The following is a 15,434-nucleotide window of genomic DNA, read 5'->3' on the forward strand; positions in this document are numbered from 1 at the left end:
ACGCAGGGGGGCGGGAAATAAAATGAACTTGGAGGGCGGAGAGGACGACGGCGGGGGGCGCCTGGGAGGCCAAGCGGCTCGCTTAGCTTGGCAGGCGCTGAGGGGGAGCCCCTCCCTCGGGGGAGGCCAGAGGGCGGGGGTCGGGCGCGGAGAGGGAGGTGGGTCCGGGCCGGCGCGGGGGCGGGCGGCTCTGCGGCTCCCCGCCCCTGGCCCGCCCCTCCGCGGCGCCATTTTGCAGGCGGCTGTTGCGGGGACCGTAGGCTGCGGCGGTTACTGCGGAGCCGAGGCGCGGCGGCAGGACGGGAGCCCGGCGATCTGCAGCCAGGTGAGAGACGGGCCGCCGCGCCCCCCGCCCGGCCCAGGGGCCGCACCTGCCGGGCCTGGCCGCGAGGGGCACGCCGCGCCCACGAGGCCGGCCAGGCACGGCCCCCGCGCGCTGTCAGCGGCGCGGCCTGCGCCCCCACACCCTGGCCTGTTTCCGGGGTCCCCCGGCCACCCTGACCGCGGGGCCCCGGGATGCCCGGCGACCCGCAGCCCCGCCGGGTCCCCGGGCGCTCAACCCTGCCTGCGGCCGGGGCCGCCGTGCGCTCGGGCCCTCAGGCCGCGCCGCGGGGAGGCGAGTGGGGTCCCCCCCAGGACCCGGTCGCCGCCGCCTCCTCCCCGGCCCTCGGCCCGCGCGGCCTGGGGTCGCTCTCCGGTCGGCCGTCCGCAGGCGGTGCGCGCGGGCATCTCCGTGCCCCCAGGAATGCAGGGCCATCAAGAGGGGCAGCGGAGGGGGGTGCCTTTTACATTTTTGCCTTTTTTCTCCCCTACAGTGGCTGCGCCGAGTAATTTTAGGAGCTCTCGCTCCGACCCCAGGGCCTTCCTGTCTGGCCAATTCCCCGGGGGTCGCCGTCCCCCTTGTTGCCACCTTGCTGGAAAGAGAAATTGTCATTTTCGAGTGTGACTAGTTTATGGGCGCAGAAATTTCTCCTTCCTATGACTCTAGATGTCCCTTTGATGGGCAGCTGATAGGGATTCGGCCTACAGGCTGGGGGTTTTAAGCATGACTGATGGGAAATTCTTGATTGTCAATCCAAAGGGTAAGTGAGGGCAACTGCGGGCGGAAGAAAGTCACTTATAAGGGATTTCTGGGTCTGAGGCATTAGCAGTTGCTGACTACTTTTAGTCGTGCAGTGATGGGAGAGAAGAGGGGGAAGATGCTGTCCCTGCTGATATTTGGACGTCTGTGTGCAGAGAAGGCTGGGCAGTGTGAGGACGTGCACAGTCTGATTTGAGCTGTTGTTAATTGGCATGTGATCTCCCTCACCCAGTTTCTTCCTCTCTGAAGCCAGAGGTTAGAATCACGGATGGTTGGAACATTTTAATTTTCATATTTTTGCATTTGAATGCTGTTGGACTGGGGCCTCGCCCTTCCAAGTTGTCTAGACCTGCCTTTTCACCTTTGCATATGACTTGGCCCACTTGACCCCTGAAGGTGAGTCTGGTGAGATTTATAAAAAGGGCCTTTTGGCTCAGAAATTCTGAATTCTGTACAGGGTCATGGTTGACTCTATCAGGGTCACTTGTGAACCTATCACTACTGGTCTCTTTTCACTCATCCAAAATTTAATAGCTTTGGGTCTCCTGCCTTCTAGAAGCCCAGCAGTGGGTGTGCACAGTGTAAGCCCTCATGACACACCTGTTAGTTAAAAGGGGGTGAGTAGGTGTGTCCAGCTGACAACCTGTTTCACCTGACAGCCTGAACATGAGCTATCTGCTTTCTAGACTATATCGTTGCCAAAATGGTGACCAGCTTCTTTCTTTGAATACCAGGGCATTTCTCTTTTGGTTTCTTTGCTTGGAATGAGGAGTGATTTTTTTTTTTTTTTTTTTTTTAAAGAAACTAGGTATTTCAATAACTTTTCGTAGTAGTTCCCTCCCGCTCCCAAAGATGGTTGTGTGGCAGTTGTGTTTTCTGACTGTGGCACAGCCAAGCCGAGTTTTAATGTCTGTTAGGATGTTTGAAAACTGCTTATGAAAGTACCTGTGTAGAATATTGGATAGGGTTTTGCTAGGTTTCATGCAACACTGCCTATCTGGTTTGTGTAGCAAAGGCTAGTGGATTTATAATAACATTGCAGAAATGAGTTAGGTGTATATCAGCTAATTTGGTGACAAGTGCTGTTAATCCAAATATTATTGACTAAAACCCAATCTTTTGCCTTCAAGTAGCCTAAGGTCTAGTGTGTTGGATACTGGAAATCCTGAGTTGGTTATTGCCACCATCTTCAGTGTCTCCAGAGACAAACTGGGGATCCATTTGGGTACTCATTTCTGGCATCACTGGTGACTTAAGGGTTTTTCCCATTATGGTTAAGGGAATTAAAAGTCAGCAGTCATAATTTGCAATTACATAGTGCTTTGTACTTGTAAATGAAAGCTTTTTAAAAACTTTATTTAATCCTCTTATGCTGTATTATTTATTTATTTTTGGTTGTGTTGGGTCTTAGTTGCTGCGTGTGGGCGGCGAGCGGGGGCTACTCTTTGTCGCCGTGCTCGTGCTTCTCGTTGGGGTGGCTTCTCTTGTGGAGCACAGGCTCTAGGTGCGCGGGCTTCAGTAGTTGTGGCATGTGGGCTCAGTAGTTGTGGCTCACAGGCTCTCGAGTGCAGGCTCAGTAGTTGTGGCCCACGGGCTTAGTTGCTCCGCGGCATGTAGGATCTTCCTGGACCAGGGCTTGAACCCATGTCCCCTGCATTAGCAGGCGGATTCTTAACCACTGCGCCACCAGGGAAGTCCCTCATGGTATTCTAACTTAAACATTTTGCAGTCCTTCCCTGACCTGTTTCCAGGCCTTGCCTAAAAACCTCCCAACATGCTAGTCTGTTCCCAGTGCCAGGTAACCTCATTAATTCATTTTCATTCCCTGCTGTTTTTCCAGTTATTCTCTCCTCAGAGGGCCTGAGTCTGGGCTTTCTTTCTTTCTTTTGCTGGGGAGCATTCCTGCTTCAGGTTAAGCTGTGAGCTACTACTAAGCGGTTTAAACTGGTCCTTTGTGCTCCTTGTGGCACTCTCTTCATTTTCTCCCTGGCTTTGCTATTTCTGGCCTGTTGTTTTGTCACCGGTTCTAGATTGTTGTCTCTCTAAGAATTGAGGTCTGCTTGCAACTTATGCTTTTCACAGGCCTCCCCACATTTAATACATGTATTGACTGCCGACTGTGTGCCAGGTAACGATCTTGGTGCTCCAGTTGCTGCATAGAGATTTCTTCCCCACACAGAGCTCACACTCTAGTGTGGAGGCAGACAATGAGACTTTGTGCTCTGAAGAAGAATCTGACAGAATTGGGGGTATTAAGTGTTGCCGTGGGAGCTGAAATTGTAGGAAATGTAGAACGGGAAGCTCTGAGTCATCTTTGAGTGAAGATGTGAAGGAAGTGAGTCATATGGATATCTGGGGGAAGAACATTCCCGAGGAGGAAACTGCAGATGCAAAGGCCCTGAGGCAGGAGAAAGAGAATAACAATGGGAGTTGAATCATTTAAGGCTGTGTGGCACCTAGGAAGGCCTGTAGATTTTACTTTGAGGTGGGGTAGGAGCCATTGGAGAGTTTTGAATAGAGGAGGGATAGAGACATGCTGGTTGTTGATGTGTGAGAATAGAATGAAGTCAGGGTGAGCAGGGTAGGGCTGCAGGACAGGCAGCGAGTACAGGGCTGAAGATGGTGATTGAGTGGAAGTGGGTGCCAGTAAGGTGGTGGTGAGAAGTGTCGGATTGTCAGGTGGGGCTGAGGAGATTGCTGATGGACCATCTGTGGGGGGTGAGAGAGGGAGTTCAGGGCAACGGCAGGGTTTCTGGCCTAAGCACCTAGAAAGAAAGTGGCTGCCCCAGGAGCCACATGCCGCATGATGCCAGCCTGATGCAACTAAATGCAGTGGTAAGGAGAGGGTGGATGTTTTGGGGGAGGTCTTCTTCCATGGAAATGTAGCTCTTCTTGGGAGCTTCTCATTGTCCTTTGTCTTAATTCTCTCCTCTGAGCTCAGGCGGGTAAGTCTCTCACCTCAGGTCTAGGTGGCCTCTAAGATCCTCCTTACCCCATGAAGGAAAGTTCCATCTACTCGTTTTTTCATAACCATGTCTTGCATTACTTCATATTTTTGTTGTTGTTGTTGTTATGCAGGCCTAAAATCTAAAGGTAGCACAAAAAGCAAAAATTCGGATTCATGAAAAATGGCCTCTGACAAGTCCCTACATCTTAGAAAGTGTGGTAGACATGATTTGCATATACACTATATACAGAAATATCTAAGTATTCAAGTGTAATGGGTACAGTAGTGGATACTGCATAGGCTCATGGAGAATCATACTTAGGACTTCAATCAAGTAGTCTCACTGCCTGTGAACTTTTCAGCAACTTAAGGGTGCAGCTCTCAGCCTCTTCCTGTTGGCCATGGTCTTGACCCCAGTTCTTCCTTCATCATTGTTTCTCTGTAGCCTTGATGAGTTCTTCAGTTTCCTCCTTCAGTGAGGGGGTCAGGGTTGCACTGGGCCTCATGTTGCCTGGTTGCCACAAACCATGGCTTTTTATGGTCTGTGGTCCAGAAAGCCTTCTTTATTCACGGGTTCTTTCCACAGTTTTTCCCAAAACAGCTGATCTTTAAGTCGCCTTGTGTCAGTTGCCCTGGGGCATCTCAATGAGTGCCTGGTGGCCACCTCTCTCTCATTTATGTGCATGTGACTCTTACTGAGTTGAATCTTCCTATCTTCTAAGTTGAACTCAAGAGCAGTTTAAAACTCTTCTCTCCAGGAGCCTCTCTAAGCAGTAGAGGGGACCCAAGAAAGACTAGACAGTGAGCCCCATGTGATAGGGCTAGTGCAATAATGATGGTGCCAGTGGTTATTGGCTATGTGCTGAACACTTGAGTTCACTATTGTTGGTTTCAACAGCTGGCAGCCAACATGGTTCTGGTCTGCATCTTATCAGAGAAGGAACTGGAGCTTGATAAACTTTTCTAACTTAACTCTTGGGTCTTGAATTCTGCTCTTAATGCGCCAGTAAACCTTGGGACCCTCAATGATAGAATGCTATTCCCAAGTCTTGCCTGAAGGTCTGTGTTTCTTAGCTCCTGTTGGCATAGAAGAGGGCAGGGAAACTAGTGTCAGTTGGTCAACGGGTGCCTAGCACTTCCTGTGTTTACTAATGGCATTTAATCACAACAGCCCTATGGTAATAGGTATTACTATTCCCATGTTACATCTGAGGATGCTGAAGTTGGTGGTGGGCAGCTCCTTGCCCAAGGTCATAGTAGCTGAGTCAGAATTTGACCGAGGGCTGGTCTGATTGCCATGCTCCATTGGGTGGGTGTGGGGGAGGGGGAGGTGGGAATGGCGTGAGTAAAAGTGGAGAGGCTTGTGAGAGGCGCTGAATGTGTCAGGATGGTTGGAGGGAGGCTGAGGCTGAGGTAGGTGGAAAGGGTGTACAGAGCTTAAAGGTCCTTTTCATACTATATTATGGGGCTTGAATTTTGTCTGGAAGACCACTAAGAAATTCCCAGAAGGGGAGTGACTTGTAAAGATGTGCATTGTAGGAAACTCTGGGGCAGTGTGGAGGGTACATGCTGAGGCTGAAGGAGAACAGATCATCCTCGCTTTCTCCTGCCTCCTCTTATCCATCCTGTTGTTCATAACAGGCTCAGTGTTTTCTTCTCTGCACCCCAGCTTGGGTCCTTTGTTCCTTCCTTTCCCTCATTTATTCCTGCAGGCTCCTCCCACAACCCCCTACCCCAACACATGCACATTTCCTTTATACAGGCTTCCTTTGAGGTGGCTTCGCTTTGTTCAAGTGAAGACATACATGACCCAGCGTTAATTAAACCTGCATTAACTTTTCTATTCTGGACCAAGGCTTCATTACAGAGGTCTTGGTATAATGACTCTGTGGATGGTCTTCTCCCCTGCTTCTGATGAGAAGCACTGCTTGAAACGCTGTTTCTCACAATTCAGCTGTATTGGGATTTCAGTCTCCAATTCGGTATGGCTTTCTTGTCCCCTCTGCAGTGCTGGCTTAAATTCTTTGCTGTCTCCGAAGACATATCACCTGGTTGGGGGTACAACCTCTTCCTTGTCTAACATGATAGATGTTAAACTTGAGAGTTTCTCATTCAGAAGGTCTGGGATGGGGCCTGGTCTGCATTTCTAACCAGTTCCCAGATGATGAGGATGCTGCTGATTGGGGAACCACCAGCACCTGTTTTTGTAAATCAGGTTTCACTGGGACATAGTCATGCCCATTCAAGAGACCATATAACCTGCAAGCCTAAAATATTTGCTATCTGGCTCTTGTAGAAAGTTTGCTTATCCCTGCTTCATAGTAATACTTATGTGGTCAGTGCTGAAAAGTTTGAGTTCAGGACTTCCCTGCCAGTGTAGTGGTTAAGAATTTACACTGCCAATACAGGGGGCGTGGGTTCCATTCCTGGTCGGGGAACTAAGATCCCACATGCCGTGTGGTGCAGCCAAAAGACACAAAAAGTTTGAGTTCATATTTTATTATCAAGAGCTCTTCCTTTTTCTTTCTTTTTTAAAAAAATATTTATTTATTTATTTAGACTGCATGAGCTCTTGAGGCACGTGGACTCTTAGTTGCGGCATGCAGATTCCTTAGTTGTGGCACACGAACTCTTAGTTGCTGTATGCATGCAGGATCTAGTTCCCTGACCAGGGATCGAACCCCAGCCCCTCTTGCATTGGGAGTGTGGAGTCTTACCCACTGGACCACCAGGGAAGTCCCTCAGGAGCTCTTTCTATATTAAGACATTGCTTCACAAATTATTCCACAGAAGTATGGTATGGGGGAATATATGCATATTTTGAAGTGTTAGAGAGTATAAAAAGCATGACACTTTTAAGTCTTTTTATCTAAAATTAATGTAAAGTTTATATTCTATTCCAGAAACATCAGTGCTTGGTTTAACATGAAACACTTTTCCTCTCTAATCTTTGAGTAAAGTTGATGCTGCTAGACGTGTTACATTTGATCCTGCTTTCACTTTGTTTGAGAAATATGCTATTAAGATTTGCATTTTAAAAAAGTGCTAGAGAGGGTGTGGAGAAAAGGGAACCCTCCTACACTGTTGGTGGGAATGTAAGTTGGTGCAGCCACTATGGAATACAGTATGGAGGTTCCTCAGAAAACTAAAACTAGAATTACTATACGATCCAGCAATCCCACTCCTGGGCATATATCTTGACAAAACTATAATTCAAAAAGATACAGGGACTTCCCTGGTTGTCCAGTGGTTAAGAATCTGCCTTCCAATGCAGGGGACACGGGTTCGATCCCTGGTCAGGGAACTAAGATCCATCTGCTGCGGGACAGCTATGCCCGCACTCCACAGCTATGCCTGTGCTCCGCACCTACTGAGCCCACGTGCTCTGGAGCCCATGTGCCACAACTAGAGAGCCCACATGCCACAACTAGAGAGCCTGTGCGCCACAACTAGAGAGCCCGTGTGCCGCAACTACTGAGCCTGCATGTTCTGGAGCCCCGGCGCCACAACTAGAAAGAAGCCCGTGCACTGCAACAAAAGACCCCACATGCTGCAGTGAAGATCCTGTGTGCTGCAACTAAGACCCAACATGGATAAACAAATAAGTAAATAATTTTAAAAATTAAAAAGAAAGATACATGTACTCCTATGTTCATAGCAGCACTGTTCACAGTAGCAAAGACATGGAAGCAACCTAAATGTCCATTGACAGATGAATGGATAAAGAAGATGTGGTACATATATATATAATGGAATACTACTCAGCCATAAAAAAGAGCAAAATAATGCCATTTGCATCAACATGGATGCACCTAGAGATTATCATGCTAAGTGAAGTAAGTCAGAAAGAGAAAGACAAATATCATATGATATCACTTATATGTGGAATCTAAAATATGGCACAAATGAACTTATCTATGAGACAGAAACAGTCTCATAGACATAGAGAACAGACTTATGGTTGCCAACGGGGGAGGAGGGGGTAGAGGAGGAATGGAGTGGGAGTTTGGGGTTAGTAAATGCAAACTATTACATGTAGAATGGATAAAGAACAAGGTTCTACTGTATAGCACAGGGAACTATATTCAATATCCTGGGATAAACCATAATGGAAAAGAATATAAAGAATGTGTATATGTGTATAACTGAGTCACTTTGCTGTACAGCAGAAATTAACACAACATTGTAAGTCAACTATACTTCAATAAAAAATAAATTTAAAAGTATTTGCATTTTTTGGTCATAAGTTGCGAATATATGCTCTATGCTTTGAATTCAAATCTGTCAGTTTATCTTTCCCATGCCTTCTCTAGCCCAAGATTTTATAAATATGCATGTATATTTTCTCTTAGTTCTTTTTTTAATATTCAGCTATAATTAGTATTTGTGTTAGAGTATGGCATGAAGTAAGGATTTTTTTCTCTACATTAATTCCAACACCATTTATTCATTAATTCATTCTTATTAACTTATTAACCATAATAATATGCTGAATCCTTATATCTGTCATGGGACTTAATGTGTTATTCCATTTATCTGTGTATTCCTTAGCCATGACCTTGCTATTTTCATCATAATAATCACTTTATAGTAGGCTTTACTATGTAATAGTGCCTATGCTCAATTTTTTTCCCAGTATGTTTCAGTTTAGGGTTTCAAAATAACTTTTAATGGGCAGTTTCATTGAATGTATGTTAATTTGGGGAGACTTCTCATCTTTATAATATTGAATTGTTCTGTCCATAAACAAATCTTTTGATTCATACAGATCTTTAATAGGTCTCATTTTTTAGATTCTTCCTAATGTATGGTCTACAGATCACTTACTGATTGCTCTTTATTTTAAAATGCTTGCTATTTAGAATAAGGTGATTTTCCTCCTTCTCCCTTACATATATACTGTTTCCTAATTGGTATAAAGCAAGTATACTGCATGCAGTCTATATCTCTTCTAACTGACCTCTAATGTTGTTCAGCTTAGTTAATGCTAGCCAAAATCTGTACACTTAACAAAATAAAAAGTTATTTCTTGCCCACAGGTTCTCCCCTAACTGGTGAGTTGGGGATTTAGACTCCTTCCATCTTATAACACAATTGACTTCAAACTCTGGCCTCTAAGTTTGCCAGACTTTGGCAAATTTTGTGTATGGACGATTTTTTTATGGGTCAAGCTTGGAGTTAGTAGTATTTTCTTCCACAGTCTCTTAGCCCTATCCTAGGTGCAAGGGAGCTGGGAAACAGTCATTTTGTGTGTCAACAAGGAAAATGAAATAGCTGGTGCTGGTGTACTACCTAACCAAACTCTGTTATTCTTACTTTTCAGTTGATTCTCTTTAGTTTCTTAGATAGGCAGTCATAATAGCTGCAAACCATCATTTGTTGTTTTTTTTTCTTCTTAAATACCTCTTTTTCTTAATATAAACTGCAGAGTACTTACAGAACAGGTTTAAATGTGGTAGTGGTCCTTCTTATTTTCAATATTTATTGGAATGCATTATTGTATATAATCTTTAATGATAGTAAAGTGTCCTATTTTCAATGTCTTTTTCACTAAATTACAATATACATAGTGTTTTGAATGAACAAAGTTTGTCACCTTGACATTGACCCTGGAATTTTATGTACCATAAAAAAAATTCTTTGTAGAGTCTGTTCCTGTTTTTGTGGTAATTCTCCAAATTCAGTTTCCATGCTGATTTAAGGATGACCTCAAATTTCTTGCTGGAAGGAATTATACAAGTTATATCTTTCCTTCAGGTTCAGATATTCTGTGCTGTTTGCATCTTTTGTGTCAGGGATTCTGACCCTCAGTCTTTGAAAATGTTCTCTCCCTCAGAGAAGTTTTGTGGGTTCTTGTTTCTCATTATTTTTTCATCCCTGTGAAGATAAACAATATACTAGCAATATCGATTTTTCCCTTTTCTGTTCTCCTTTTTGTACCTGCTTTTTGACACCCAGTGTAAGTTGGGGCCCTGCATTTCCGGCAGGGATCCTGAACATCCTAGGAGCAGGAGGCTCCTCTGAACCCACGCAGAAGTCCTGGGAGGTAAATGGGGTAGGGAATCTTTTATTACTTCACTAGATCAATAAAAACAGACATGGGGTCCAATTCACTTTTTCTTTTTTAAATTAATTTATATTTTGGCTGCGTTAGGTCTTTGCTGCTGCGCGCAGGCTTTCTCTAGTTGTGGAGAGCGGGGGCTACTCTTTGTTGTGGGGCGTGGGCTTCTCATTGTGGTGGCTTCTCTTGTTGGCGGAGCCTGGGCTCTAAGTGCATGGGCTTCAGTAGTTATGGCACGTGGGCTTGGTAGTTGTGGCTCTTGGGCTCTAGAGTGCAGGCTCAGTAGTTGTGGCGCACGGGCTTAGTTGCTTCGCAGCATGTGGGATCTTCCCGGACAAGGCCTTGAACCCGTGTCCCCTGCATTGGCAGGTGGATTCTTAACCATTGTGCCACCAGGGAAGTCCCCAGTTCACTTTTTCTAATGTTTAGTTCATTGCCTAGGGTGATGCTCCAAAGTGGTTTCAATTTTCTTTCAATTTGTTTTTGACTCTGAGATCTTGTACTTATTGTTTTGTTTCTTTTTTTGGGGGGGAGGTCGGCACACTAAGCGGCCTGTGGGATCCTTGTTCGCCGACCAGGCATCGAACCTGAGCCCGCCTGCATTTGAAGCGCAGTCTTAGCCGCTGGACCGCTAAGGAAGTCCTTTGTTTTGTTTCTTGAATAGGTGTCAGTCAACTTCTACAATATATTTTCTAGACTTTGTTTTGACTGACTCATTTTTCATCAACATATATATGTCTGTGTGTCTGTGTGTGTGTATCTCAAAAACAAGTGTCACAAAAACATTATATGCTGTGTATTCTGATATTTTCTATTTCTATTTCACTAACTAAAAAAATTAGTGTGTCACCCAAAGCGATTTTGTGATCTGGTCATGAAATACAAGGCTCAGAAGTAAGGCCTTTGAGTTACTACGAATAAATAACCTTTTTATTGTATGGTAAAGGAACCATAAGAGGTTCTGTGGGAATGACAGGGAAGGGGCACTTGACCGGCTAGCCTTAAAAAAAAGCATTATTGAAATATAATTCACACACCATAAAGTCTACCCTTTGAAAGGTATGCTTCAGTTGTTTTTAGATTTGTGTAACCATCACCACTATCTAATTTCAGAACATTTTTTTTCACCCCAAAGAGAAACCATACCTATTAGCAGTCATCCCCCTTTCTTCCCTCCCCCTACCAGGCCTTGGCAACCACTAATCTGTACTCTATTTCTGTGAATTTGCCTTATCTGGACATTTCATATAAATGGAATCATGCAATATGTGGTCTTTTGTGATTGGCTTTTTACTTAGCATAATGCTTTTATGGTTCATCCACCTTGTTGCAAGAATCAGTGCCACATTTTGTTTATCCATTAATGAGTTGATGGACATTTGGGATGTTTCTAGATTTCAGCTATTATGAATAATGCTGCTGTGTACATGCATATACATTCATGTACATGTTTTTGTGTGATCATGTTTTTAATTTTCTTTGGTAAATATCAAGGAGTGGAATTACTGGATTATATAGTAATTCTGTGTTTAAAATTTTGAGGAACTGCCAAACTTTTGCAGAGTGGGTGCATCAGCAATTTATGATGGTTCCAGTTTCTCCACATGCATTATTGTCTGTCTTTGAGTATAGCCATCTCAGTGGGTGTGAAGTGTGTCTTGTGGTTTTTATTTGCATTTTCCTAATGATGTGGCCCATTGTATGGGCCACACCATGTGCTTGTTGGCCCATTGTATGTCTTCTTTAGAGAAGACATCTTTTCATGTGCTTGTTGGCCCATTGTATGTCTTCTTTAGAGAAATGTCTATCAAATCCTTTGCCCATTTTTAAATTGGATTGTCTTTTTATTGTTGAGTTGTAAGGTTTCTTAATATATTTGACATATGAGTCCCTTATCTGATATATACTTTACAAATAACTTTTACCATTTTATGTGTTGTGTTTACTTTCTTGCTGGTGTCCTTTGAAACTTCGAGTTTTAAATTAAACTTTCTGAAATTTTAATTAAAAACTTATGGTTTTTAATTTTGTTAAAGTCCCATTTCTCTTTTTTTGTTGCTTGTACTTTTGTTGTCATATCTAAGAAGATTTACCCCTGTGTTTTCTTTGAAGAGTTTTATAGTTTATCTCATAGATTTGGGTCTTTAATCCTGTTTGTATATGGCGTGAGGTAGGGGTCCAACTTCATTCCTTTATGTGTGGATTTCCAGTCATCTCAGCAACATTTTTTGAAAAGGCTATTCTTTCCCCCATTGAATTGTCCTGGCACCCTTGTCAAAAATAACCTGACAAATGTTAAGATTTATTTCTGAATTCTCAATTTTATTCTGTTGATTTATATGTTTATCTGTATACTGGTACTATACTGTCTTAATTACCACAGCTTTGTATTAAGTTTTGAAATTGGAAAGCGTTGAGTCCTCCATTTTGTTTTTTTTCAAGATTGTTTTGACTATTCTATGTCCTTTGCATTTCCATTTGAATTTTAGGATCAGTTTGCCAAATTTTTGCCAAAAAAGCAGATGGAATTTTTGATAGTGATTACACTGAATCTGTAGATCAATGTGGGTAGTATTGTCAAGAATTATATATATATTTTTTAACATCTTTATTGGAGTATAATTGCTTTACAATGGTGTGTTAGTTTCTGCTTTATAACAAAGTGAATCAGTTATACGTATACATATATCCCCATATCTCTTCCCTCTTGCATCTCCCTCCCTCCCAGCCTCCCTATCCCACCCCTCTAGGTGGTCACAAAGCACTGAGCTGATCTCCCTGTGCTATGCGGCTGGTTCCCACTAGCTGTGTATTTTGCATTTGGTAGTGTATATATGTCTGTGCCACTCTCTCACTTTGTCCCAGCTTACACTTCCCCCTCCCCATATCCTCAGGTCCATTCTCTAGTAGGTCTGCATCTTCATTCCCCTCTTGCCCCTAGGTTTTTCATGAACATTTTTTTTTTTTTTAGATTCCATGTATATGTGTTAGCAAGAATTATATATTTTTAATTGAAAAATTTCTTGAGAATATATGTATCTGCACTAGGAGCAATACATTCTGATATTTTCTTCTAGTCTGTTCCATTCTTTTATTTATTTTTTAATTAAAAGTTGCTGGCCCCAGCCCGCTGCATTGATTTCTCTACTCTGGTGAGTCATTATCTGATGTTTGAAAAACATGCTTCAAGTCAGTGGTCCTTAACCTTGACAGCAAATTGGAATCAACTAGGGTGCAGTTGATCAGAATACAGCATAAGCATAGAGGTTTTAAAAAATCTCGCAGGTGATTCTGGTGTGCAGCCGGGTTTTGAGAACCCTTGCTATAAATGAACTAAAATGCAGATATTTACCGCTTTTAAAGACTTTGAATAGTTGACTAAACATACTGTGAGATCCTCGTGTGGAGCATTAGATCACTTTGGTGAAGAATGTATTAGAGAGGTCTATGCACTTTCTCTTAATTTAATATAATCACTGATGTTATTCTCCCAAGAAATGATTTTGCTTTTGACTTCCTCCCGGGTATGTGTAGTTGTCCCTAATCTGTACAGAGAGCAAGGATAGAGTGGAGTCCCTGGAGAGTGTCTGTTATTTCTCAGGAATTTTAGTGTTCTTTTTCTTTTCGCTCTAGGAAATGGGGTGATCTGCGAAGAATATGCAGGAAATTCACAGTGATTTTAGGGATTATGATATGGAGAACACAGAAGCTGTTGGTTAGAATCACTCTTAAAGTATATGTAGCAATTGGTCAGAATTAAGATAATAATTACTGGAAAAAGATCTGGAAGTGGGACTGGTATCCTGTCTTAGAGATATTAAGGAATATTAGGATTGTGGTGAAAACTCATACACAAAATAGTTTCGTTTACTCATTGATGATCCTTTTTTTTCTGATTTATTTGAAAGTAAAATGTGTGTATATATGCATGCATACATGTATGTTTATTTGTGTGTGTTTCAAAATAGAGATCATACAGGGCCTTTTTTTTTTCTTTTTTTTTTTTTTGCTGTGGTGAACATAATACAGTGGTGAACAGCCTTGTACAGAAATCTATATGCATCTTTCTGATTTTTTTTTCTTCAGACTACATTTTTGGAGGGGATATCATTTGCATTTTTAAGGCTTTGATACATATGTAACATATATGCCAGATACTTCTGCATCCAGGTTAGGGAATTACTGTTATTATTTAAACTTAAAAAAATTTTTTTAAACAATTTGGGTGAAGGATAGAACCATGTTTCTTTTGCTTTTCTTTGATAACTAGTGAGTTTGAACACTTTTTAATGAGGTTTTTTTGCCATTTGTATTTTGTTTGGCTTACTCATTTCTTTCACCAATTTTTCTAGTCTTGTGTTCATCTTTTTCCTGGTGATTTATAGCAGTTCTCTTTTTTTTAAAAATTTATTTACTTTATTTTTGGCTGTGTTGGGTCTTTGTTGCTGCGTGCGGGCGTTCTCTAGTTGCAGCGAGTGGGGGCTACTCTTTGTTGCGGTGTGCAGGCTTCTCATTGCGGTGGCTTCTCTTGTTGCGGAGCACGGGCTCTAGGCACATGGACTTCAGTAGTTGTGGCTCGTGGGCTTAGTCGTTGTGGCTCATGAGCTCTAGAGTGCAGGCTCAGTAGCTGTGGCACACGAGCTTAGTTGCTCCGCGGCATGTGGGATCTTCCTGGACCAGGGCTCCAACCCGTGTCCCCTGCATTGGCAGGCGGATTCTTAACCACTGCACCACCAGGGAAGCCCAGCAGTTCTTTTTATATCCAGGATATTAGCACTTTAAAAAATGTTACAGATATTTTGCCCATTTTGCCTTATAATTTTATTTTATGATGTATTCAAGACATACATTTTTTATTTGTAGTTCATTTTTCTTGGGGTTTAGTTTTCAAAATAAAAATCTAATCTTTTTTCAAAGGAAATATTTTTCTTAAAGATGAATAATCAGAACATGATTTTGTTTAAAATATTTTTTAGATTTCAAGTTTGGTTGTCTGTTAAAATATGCTTGGGATAATCAGCTGAATTAAAAAATAAAATTTGAACTTGAAGAGTTTTCAACATCTTGGTCCCAGTAAATGGGAACTTTAAGTGGTATGGTCTGAAAGTTGGGTGCTCTTATTCTAAGCAGCCAGAAAGTGAGGCTAGGTGTCATTTATAAACTTTCCACTCAAGTTTTAAATTTCGGTACTTTTGGTGTTTAGTGCTTGACCCTTTGGGCACATATGTCTATTTTGAGTTGATGGAGCTCTTGTGCCTTAATTCCTTACTTTTGCTCCAGTACTATTAAAAAATAGAATTTGAGACTTCTGCATCATACTTTGATAATAGCCTTATGTGACTCTG

At 42.7% G+C, this 15,434-nt stretch overlaps 1 protein-coding gene across 1 annotated transcript in view; it reads left to right on the top strand.

Moving 5' to 3' along the window:
• Window positions 1-249: 249 nt before the first annotated feature.
• The window catches only part of SLC23A2 (solute carrier family 23 member 2), a 151,014-nt gene continuing 135,829 nt past the window's right edge, over window positions 250-15,434 (top strand). The window contains exon 1 of the mRNA XM_082671560.1: window positions 250-325. The gene's annotated coding sequence lies outside the window, so the exon portion shown is untranslated. The remainder of the gene's footprint in view (window positions 326-15,434) is intronic.

Source organism: Grampus griseus, assembly GCF_964374135.1.
Source record: "Grampus griseus genome assembly, chromosome: 14".
Lineage (NCBI taxonomy): Eukaryota > Metazoa > Chordata > Mammalia > Artiodactyla > Delphinidae > Grampus > Grampus griseus.